Source organism: Patiria miniata, unplaced genomic scaffold, assembly GCF_015706575.1.
Source record: "Patiria miniata isolate m_02_andy unplaced genomic scaffold, ASM1570657v1 HiC_scaffold_1, whole genome shotgun sequence".
NCBI classification, from domain to species: domain Eukaryota; kingdom Metazoa; phylum Echinodermata; class Asteroidea; order Valvatida; family Asterinidae; genus Patiria; species Patiria miniata.
In genome coordinates, this window is record NW_024037047.1 from 1,472,124 (window position 1) to 1,482,918 (window position 10,795).

A 10,795-nucleotide genomic window follows, 5' to 3' on the forward strand; every position below is an offset into this window, starting at 1 on the left:
TTTTTAGAAAAAAAAAACGGCTTTGGTACATGGAAACAGTGTGCGTTGCGCCGCTTACGGCGATGAAATTCGTTTTGTGTGTACTGCAGTAATGTGCAAGGAATGTTCGTTAAAATAATTTATATGACAGCAACTCCATAGCAACAATATTCACAGACTGGGGCCAGAGGCTATTATAAAACCGCAAATATACATCGGAAACTATTAATTCAGGACAGTATCGCGACCGTGGTCCCGTTTTCACGGGGTGGGATGGGGATATAGGCGCCTCGTTTTCTAGAGATTTAGTCTTATAAGCAAAAGTTTGGTCATATGAAATATGTTTTAGCCTTCGAATTCCAAACGGGGAACAAGAAGGATTAACAGAACTTGAGTGGGGGACGAGCCCCCCCCCTTCTTACTTACCCCGTTTATGGACAATTGTAGTTAAATAGTTTTGATAAATATATAGCTCTCACGTTATATTTTTGCCGGCAGTTGCTAAAGGTAGCCACTGAATGTCATATAAAATTCGTAAATACCATGTCAATCAAGTTGGAGTTGGAGTCAAATTTAAAGCACTGACCCTGACCTTTTTTAATTTCTAAATTTTAGCTTTGAAGTACCTTTTGTTGTTAATTATAAAATTATCCCCAAGGTGACTTGCTATTTTTCCTTATTTTCATTTTTTTTTATTTGTATTCAAAACAATCTTGGTAGTTTCAAAAAAATATAACTATAAATAAGCGGAACTCACGGTAAAACAAAATGATAGGCCCGATTAGTATGTTGCTTTCTAGTTCAAAATCTCGTGCCAGGTTTTAAAAAGTAAACACTATTTTATTGCGAAATAACGCAATAGTATATGCATCCCAACAATCCAACAATCCTAACAACCCACCACTGACTAATGACCCCTTAAAAACACGTTTAAGCTTTAAGAACAAATGGAGACTTAAAAGTACAGTTCTTTAAAAAAAGTTTCAAAATTCTTTCAGTTCTTTAGCAAGCTTAAACAAACACTTTTCTAATTCACATCAGTATACGGTTTTAGTGATTGTTCATGCAAGACATCCTTTTATCAATTGAAATTGAATGGACCGGTGATGTAATTGTGGGAAGGGGTTAATATTTCGGGGAAAACATATTAAAGTTGGAAAATTATTCTTATGTAATTATCATTCGTTTAAAAGTATTAGTTTCCTTCAGCGTGATGGAATATTGAGCGTATTATTGATGCATCCCCCAACCCAGACAACCATTTCTCATTATATCAGTGCAATTTCCCTTGCATTATAACGCACCATTAAACTCAAGTGATTATTAACATTCTAAAGTTGGTTTTATTCAAGTACATTGGTAAAATTGCTTGAAATTTTTATGCAGTACTTGTAGTTGCGAGAGAATCACTCAGTTCTCTTCTGTCAGCACGCGTTCGTGCTTTGTGGCCATTTGAGTGGGTTGCGTTTAAACAAATAAAATAAATAAACAATCAGAACCCCACACGATTCAATACGGGGGGGCTGGGGTGTGAAAAGATAATAATCCGCTTAAAACGTGTTGCCCCATTCCCCACCTCCCGGACAAAAATGCCAAAGAAATGTATATTAAGTCACAGTTTTCTGACTAGATCAAACATAGGTCTCCTTGTTTTCAGCACCCTGCCCCCTTTCACGACCAAGACAAGAGCAAAATGGATACAAACGCAATGACGGACAAGAACTTCAAGAATATTTCATCAAAATGGGAAAATAAAGGCCAAACTGAAAACCCGGGGTGAAGTTTGTACACGTCGGTATTGCGTTATTTCGCAAAACTATTGCGTTATTTTGCAATACATTTATTACATTATTTTGCAATACTATTGCATTATACTATTGCGTTATTTCGCAAAACTATTGCGTTATTTCGGAAAACTATGGCGTTATTTCGCAAACCTATTGCGTTATTTCGTAATATTCTTTTCCCTTTTAAAACCTGGCACGAACGGGCTTCCGTAGAGTACCGGTTTTAGTAAATTATTTAAATGAATACATTTATTTTAGAAGATAGACAACATGTTCTACACAACTCATAAAAAGTCCATTCCCTGAAGCACTCCAAGTGAAATTGAACAATCACGAAATGACAAGGAGGCACCGTGGGACGTTTTTTCAATGACTTCTTCGAGCCTCGAAGAATTTGAAAATTATTATGACACTATAATACAGCTTTTGCCAGAAAGAGGGCACTCTAGGTGAAAAGAAGGCGTGTGGAATTGGTTTTGGTGTAGACCGATATGTGGGGTGGACTGATTTCGTGTTAGCAGAACACTGAATGTAACTGTTCGCCGGATATGATTGTGTGTCAAGTGGGTAGAGTCTCGGGGTATAAATAATGGGTTCATTTTAAGGGAAAAATTATGAAATAGTTACCAGTGGAGAAACTGTGGGGTACAGGACGGCCAAGCCCGTCACAGCCACCTGCCTCCCACCCCTACCCCAACTCAGAGTTTGGCAACTTTTGGGGAGGCTTTTATTATTAACAAATGTATTCAGAGCAACACCCTCCCAAAACTACAATGCCCCAAAGAGCAACAATTATCCAATGCAGTATGCAGTAATACATAACTCCTAGTTTCACGTCATTACATATGGTTGTTGTCATGAAGTTTATACAATTATTCGTTGATAAAAGTATAAACTAATATAAAATGATCAAGGTGTGATCATGTATCATTGGGCTCTCCCATCAATTGTAATTTCCGGTCTGATGACGTTATCAATTTTCAGCTTGGCAATTTTCCCACTAAAATGTTGGTTATGTGTAACATGAGTAAAACTTATATGATGCTTTTTCAATAAAAGAACAGATCCGCATATAGAGGACGCCCTTTAGGTAATGACATCATTAATCGTCCCCATATTTTGTCGCATGGGCCTACCTCTCAAAGCTTTGTTAAAAAGTCATGGTCACTTATTATTGCACTTCGGGTAACCCCGGAAGAAAGGTCAAGCTGTAAAGTCTACGAATCCGCAAAATGTGTCCCATTGTGTTGAAACAGGTTTTACATTCATGCTTTCTTCAAGTTTCCACTACATTTTTAATGTGATGATGTCATGAGTAAGCCACAAATCTCAGCAGCAGGTTTCATATTTATAGCATAAAACGGTTGAAAGCATTTTTTCTTTTTATTTAGAAGCTATTGTTTGTCTCAAATTCTGACCTTACGTACATATTCATTGATGGTTTATAATTAATTTAAATTAAGTATATTCAGGCCTGACGACGTCATCATTCTTAAACCTCCAAATAGTTATATTTTGTATTTTCAAAATCGATATTTGCAATTGAGTAGAATTAAAAAAGAAAGAAATGGTATTTAAATAAAAAATACGCGCTTTTCTACGGCGCACTTCTAGGTTGTGACGTCATTATGCCATTCTTTGTGGTTTGCATTTCAAAACATGACTCGGCAACTTTTGAATTGAAATCGAGATCCTAGAATATTGGGTTTTTTTTTTACTAAACAATATTGCACAGAGCTAAAACTTCAGGTTAGTTGTTCCTTTATATTTTGAGCACTTTTGTTGCTTCCAACGAAAAAATGCAGAAATAACATTCTCTTCATTTAAACATTCTCTCAACCAGTCTAATTACAGTACAATGCTTCAGTATTCAAGTTATATTCATTCCTTATTGCACTTCCGATGAAACAAGAAGTAAAGCTGAAACGTCTTCGTGCTCAAAAATTACCCAAAAAATGTTTCCCATGGGAATTTCAACGACACAAAAATCGCAAATAATACGGTACAAATTTCTTTGCAAAAGTTACCATTTGAAGTATTTGTTTCAACTTAATCTTAAAATCACTTGGAGTTTGATATCTGTGAGGTCATTACGATGTTGACTTATTACACATCTTCTGACAAGATTTCATATTCATACTTAGTTTCATCTCCATCCTTTTACTTATTCCGGAGACGTGGGCTGTCTTTTGAGTATTTTTTTTTTTTACATTTGACATTCCACTAAGCCCTTAAAAAAACAGGTACGAAGCATTTAAACAATGTATGTTAAGCCATCATGGTAAAAATGGGGGGAAAATGGATATTTCTTAAAGGTTTTGTTTTTGTGAGGGCGCTCTTTAATGGATTGACACGTCTCTGAAAATCTGCTACAAAAATTTAAACAAAACCGCCTTTTTATCAACTTCCTGAGCTGCGGACTCCTGTTACATCTTGTTCTCCCAGTTTGCTCTGCAGTCAAGGTAACTTCTGTGCTGCTTCCTAGTCCGACATGCCGCCCAAAAAGGACAAAAAACGTATTGTTTCTATCGACATGACTGACTCGAATGACGCACCTGAAATGCAATTGAGTGATGGCGACACACCAGCATCTATTTCCGACAGTATACTTCTTGTACTTCGTCAAGAACTGCACGATATGAAAAGTGGTATTCAAGAGAAACTGGACGTAGTCATCACAAACCAGCAGTCTCTCCTGTCGAGAATCACCAAAATGGAAGACAAACATCATGAACTAGAGAAATCCGTCACCTTTACTTCTCAAACGGTAGAGGAGATTCAGGCTGAAAATAAGTCTCTTTCTTCGAACCTCACCAACGTAACTACCAAGATACAACTAGCTGATCGTAAAATTGCCCAACTGGAGGAGGCTACGTTGAGCTTGGAACGGTACTCAAGAAGTTACAATCTTAGATTCGGAGGCATTCCAGAACTTGTTGATGAGTCCCCATCATACCCCTATGAGAAAATAAAGCAGATCCTGGTGGAAAAATGCAATCTCGAACCAGAGATTGAAAATGCACATCGTTCCGGCCGGATTCCGAAGTCATCTTCAGACAAACCTCGTCACATCCTGGCAAAGTTCATTTATCGCCCTGAACGTCAAGCAGTACTCCTTCGAGGAAAAAAGGATCTTGCAGAGTGTGGAATCTTCATGGTCCAGGACCTCCCAGCAGCTGATGCAGCAAAAAAGAGAAGCCTGAAAGATGTCATGAGAAAGGCATTCCAAGAAGGCAAGAAACCGATCTTCCGTAATGGTCAACTCTATATCAATGGCCACAAATACATCGCCAAGTCATAAATTCCCAGCCAGTCTGTACCGTGGCCCATATTTACTTACTTACCTAATTATCAATCCATACGTGTTTTATGTATTGTCTTGTACTTGTCGTCCATACAGATCTGTTTTTCAAATGTACTACAAGCCAGCAACAATTTGATTCGTCTTTTGATCAATAACCTTTAATTTCCCAATTAATGAAGATGATATTGATTTAAATAATCCATTTCATGTATCCCATCCTTCTCTCTATCATTCCATCGAGCAAATCTCTCGGGAAATCAACCAGAGCTTTGTTTCAGTTTTACATATTAATATAAGGAGTTTACAAAAAAACTTTGAAAATCTTAAAGTTCTTTTGAAGTCATTAAATCATAAATTTTCCATTATTGCTCTGTCTGAAACGTGGTTAAAAACTAATCCTCATAGTTATTATATCTTACCTGGCTACGAACTTATTGTAAACAACAGAAAAGGTACTAAAGCTGGAGGTGGAGTTGCTCTTTATGTTTCTTCTGATTTGAATTTTATTGTAAGAGAAGACCTCAAGTTCTCGAATGAATCACTTGAATCGCTTTTTATTGAAGTGGTTGTTCCCAAAGCTAAAAACATTATATCAGGGGTGGTATATAAAGCACCTTCCGTTGATCACGGTGAATTTATGAACACTTTTCAAAATGTTTGTTCACGTGTAGCTCTTCAAAACAAATTGTGTATTATTTCAGGTGATTTTAATATTAATTTATTAAACTATACCAACCCTTGCTCCCAATCTTTCATCAATCTAATAACATCGCATTCTCTTCTCCCGTTAATTAATAAGCCAACTCGCATTACTGATACATCTGCTACACTCATAGATAACATGTTTTCAAATATTTTACCTTCACCCGAATCTGGTATAATTGTAACCGATATTTCAGATCACCTGCCAATCTTTATGTTCATTCAGTCCTCAGACACGTCTGGCCCAAATAGCAGAAATGCATATCCCTCATTTACACGTTACTTCTCCGACAGCAACTTCAATCAATTTAACGATGACTTGTTTGCCACTGATTGGGATGAAGTATTTAATTGTAATAATCCAGAGGTTGCATTTACTTCATTTATGGATTCCTTTAATTATTTGTTTGAAAAAAATTTTCCTTTAATCCAAACAATCAACGAAAGAAATTCAACCGTAGCTCAAGTTCACCTTGGATCACTTCTTCACTAATTAAATCAATTAACAAAAAAACCAAATTGTATCATAAATATTTGTCCAATCCAACGATCCTAAGAAAAACTAAATACACTAGATATAAAAATTATCTAATTAGCCTATTACGTACATCTAAAAAAATGTATTATGCTCGTCAGTTTGAACAGGAAAAGAATAATTTACGTAATACTTGGCAAGTAATTAATTCTGTTCTAAATAACAAAAAATCTTCCAAAACCATTAATAGCATTATGTCAGATGGTAAATCGATCAATGACCCTGCTGAAATTGCCAATTGCTTTAACGATTATTTTATCAACATTGGCCCAAATCTCGCTAGTAATATACAGGACACGCAATCGTCTGTTAGTTTTAAAGATTACTTAACAAATGCTAACGCCAGTTCTTTATTTCTTACACCAACAACTGAATATGAAATAATTGACATTGTTAACAATTTGCAAAATAAAAAAAGCTCGGGACACGACCTTGTTAGCACATTTATATTAAAACGTTGTATTACTGCAATATGTAAACCACTTGCCCATATTATTAATTCTTCTTTTTTAACTGGTATTGTTCCCTCTCAACTAAAAATTGCCAAAGTCATTCCAGTTTTTAAAAAAGGTGATCCTACTTGCGTCAATAACTACAGACCTATTTCTTTACTGTCATGCTTTTCAAAGATTTTTGAAAAATGTACTTATGTCCGCACTATAACATTCCTAGATAAGTTTAACATTTTAACTCATTCACAATTTGGATTTCGCAAAAAACATTCAACCACCCATGCTTTACTTGAATTTATAAATAAAGTGTCTAATGCCATTGATGACTCCAAACACACTCTAGGGATATTCCTTGACCTCTCTAAGGCGTTCGATACCATTGACCACGAAATCTTATTATATAAACTTTCCTTCTATGGCATTCGAGGAACTTCCCTAGAGTGGTTTAGGAGTTATCTCTCAAACCGAACCCAATATGTGTATATTAATGGCTTTAATTCAAACTCTAGTTGTCTTACACACGGAGTACCCCAAGGCTCAATTTTAGGACCTTTGCTTTTTATAATATATATCAATGATTTTACAAAGTCTTCTAACTTGCTCTCCTTTATACTGTTTGCTGATGACTCTAATTTATTCTTTTCCCATAGCAACCTCAATTACCTCACCGACACTGTTAACGCCGAACTTAAATCTGTTTCGAATTGGTTCAGACTCAATAAATTATCTTTAAATATTTCCAAAACTAGCTACATGTTGTTCAGTAACTCCGTCAGTGAACTACCCTGTAATATTATGATTGATGATTCTGTAATTATCAAAACTGATTGTTGTAAATTTTTGGGTTTGTTAATTGACTCAGGGCTTACATGGAAAAATCATGTTGATCATTTATGTAAAATCATTGCAAGGAACGTAGGTGTAATTAACAAACTCAAGCATTTTTTACCATTAAATGTTTTGGAATCTCTTTATAATACCCTAATTGTCTCTCATCTTAACTATGGTTTACTTGCTTGGGGTAGTAGTTCTGCTACAAATCTAAACAGACTACTCCTATTACAAAAAAGAGCCTTGCGTGTAATTAATTTTGCCGACTACTATGAACACACTGATCCCCTTTTTGTAAAACATACAACTTTAAAACTTAATGATATGTATAACGTTCAGCTTGGGTCTTTAATGTATCAATCTTTTCACAATACCTTACCATCTTCCATTAATAGTATTTTTAGCCAGAAAAGTGAAATTCATTCTCATTGGACTCGCTAAGCCTCTAATTTTTATATTCCATTTAGTCGCACCTCTCTTGCTCAAAATACGGTTAAATACAAGGGACCCAAGCTCTGGAATTCGTTCTCTAAACAACTGCAAGCTTCTACCAATCTCTCCACTTTTAAACGACTATTTAAATCAATCTTAATTCAAACTTATCATTAATTCATGCCAGTAGATATAATATGTACATTTAGTTACATGTAGATTGTAGAATATCCATGATTGTATTGCTCTTTGCTGACCTGACTAGTTTAAATGATCTGTATTGTATTGTTTGTTTGTCTGTTGTTTACGTCTCAATGTGTATTGTGTTTAGGTATGTTGCTTTTCTACGTACATGTAATTACTTTAAATACAGCATGCTCATTGAGCCTCGTGTGACTGACCATTCAATATTGTTCAATGTAAGTTAATTCCCTTCTCTTGGATTGGGCTCAATGAGCATGCCTGTCTGGGGCCCATGCTTAAAAGCTCTGCTTCTCAATGGGCCCCTCTGCAGTGTCCTTAAAATATCACTTTTGTTGTATTATTTGTAATTCTTTTCTGTTATGTAATTATTTCATGTCATTTATTGATTTGATACTGTGGAAAAATAAATGAACCTTGAAAAAAGGAACCTTTCAGTTTTCATATGAAGCTTACTTCACTCATAACCTGCACTCGCTTTCACATATTTTTCTACAAACTGTGAGGATTCGGCTCTTTCGCGTTGGTTGGTTGGTCATGGAAGCAGACTTCGATCCCTTGTCTCAACCCCTGTGTTTCGTGGAGGACAGCAAAATGCCGTAGCGTTTGTTTTTAATTGTTTTCCCTATCTATTTTAGAAATTTCTTTATATTAAAATTTTCATTTTCTCAGAAAATCCCTCTGGACATTTAAAGTTTTGAAATTTCCTGAAGATAATGAAATTTCTTTAAAAATTGTTTTCTTAACGCAATGGGAACCAGGCTTTATCGCCGTGCTGGACCGGACCGAACACGGTCAAAAAGACAGAAAGCATTTTTAGATGTCGAAAACATATACAAGTGCCTATTTCGAAACGGCAGATGTTTTATGTTGAACACAAAAAAAAGTTCTATTTGTTAAGAAGTATGTTCGATTTGTAAAAAGTTATTCGGTTTTGTGAAATGCATTCGGGTGGTAAAAGTACACGTTCGATTTTTCAAAATACGTTCTGTTTTAAAATGCATTTATTTGTAATGATGCACTTTCAATTCGTAAAAATACATTTCGTTTACCAAAACACAAGTTCAATCTTGAAAAATACATATTTGATTTTCAAAACTACATCCCGTTGTTCAAAATATATGTTCCAATATATTTGACTGTCATTCTGCTTCGTACCGTTTTGAAATCAGATATGTTGATCAATTTATGATTTCTTGGTTCATGAACTAAAGGGATGCTGACAAGTGTTTCATCTTGTCAGCCATAATTTGATCCGTCATCAGTGTTGAGTAACATATCTAACACTGATGATAGATTCTCATTTTTTTAAAGCCCATTCAGCTTGGAAAGCTTTACTTCCTCTCTCCAATTAAGTTGGTTTGGTTTACACCTTCAGGATTTATTTTGGTTGTTTGTTCGTTTGTTTGCTTTGCTTTTGTGGTTGCGCTTGTTATCATTTTATTTTGATAAGTTCTTTTTGTTTGTTGGTGAAGCGTGACACGCAGAATAAAAGTTGCATAGAGACCCCCTTCCCCCTAACTTTCACACAAACAAATAATTTGAATTGAAGTGGCAATGAATTAATGAAGTCTTGTAACATTTTACCTGCGATAAGTTCCTGCAAACCAGAGGGTGGAGTCTTTTTATTAGCCGAGTGCGAATGTTGACTCTTCTACTCTTGAAAAGGGATGTGCAAAATTATGATAAAACACATCTTAAAAAAATAATATTTCTGGTTTTCAGATCCATACGCATTTAATTCCTGAATGCGTATATTAATAAAGTATCAAACGATAATTAAAATAGGTGGTAGTTACACATAATGACAAAAATTGTTTTCTTTCTCCATGTTTGAAACACGGATCCTTAGCATCATGTTGCACCAATTATGAAATACTAAATTTTGAAAACTAAATAAAAGTAGGTGTACGCAACAATTTTGTGATCCTCCAATAGACGAATTGAGCAATGAGATAATTATTCAAAGGGAGAATTTGTGAGCAGGCGAGTTGGTCCGAGAGCAAGTTGGTGATAATTTGAAGATCCTCCAATTGACGAGTTGGCGATAATTTGATGATCCTCCAATTGACGAATTGAGCAATGAGATAATTATTGAATGGGAGATTTTGTGAGGGGTGAGTTTGTCGGGGAGCAAGTTGGCTAGAGGCGACATTGCTAGGGGGCAAGTTGACGAGGAGATTGAGTTGGTAAGGGTGAGAAGATAGGAGAGGGGGGAGTTAGCAGTTGGAGTGAATGTGCACTATGCAGTGAATAAACCACGTAATGAAAATGTATCTCGTTACTGGTCTTCTTCTTATCGGGTCCACGTCACAAAGCTAAATTCGGTTCAGCCAACGCCGAACACATTTCTCTGCGTCTTCATTGTACAATGCAAGGTCGGCAGCTGTGCAAGGGTGTTGTAGAAGAAGGCATCTCAAAAGGTGCTGAGCCTCCATATTTTCAAGAAATTCAAGTATTTGAAACTTATGGTTACCTACCTTACGGGTTATTAATAACTATTAGGTACAGTTAACATATATGTGAAATGTTTCATTGTTTTGCTAGATTGGTTGAGTATCATCGTCTGACG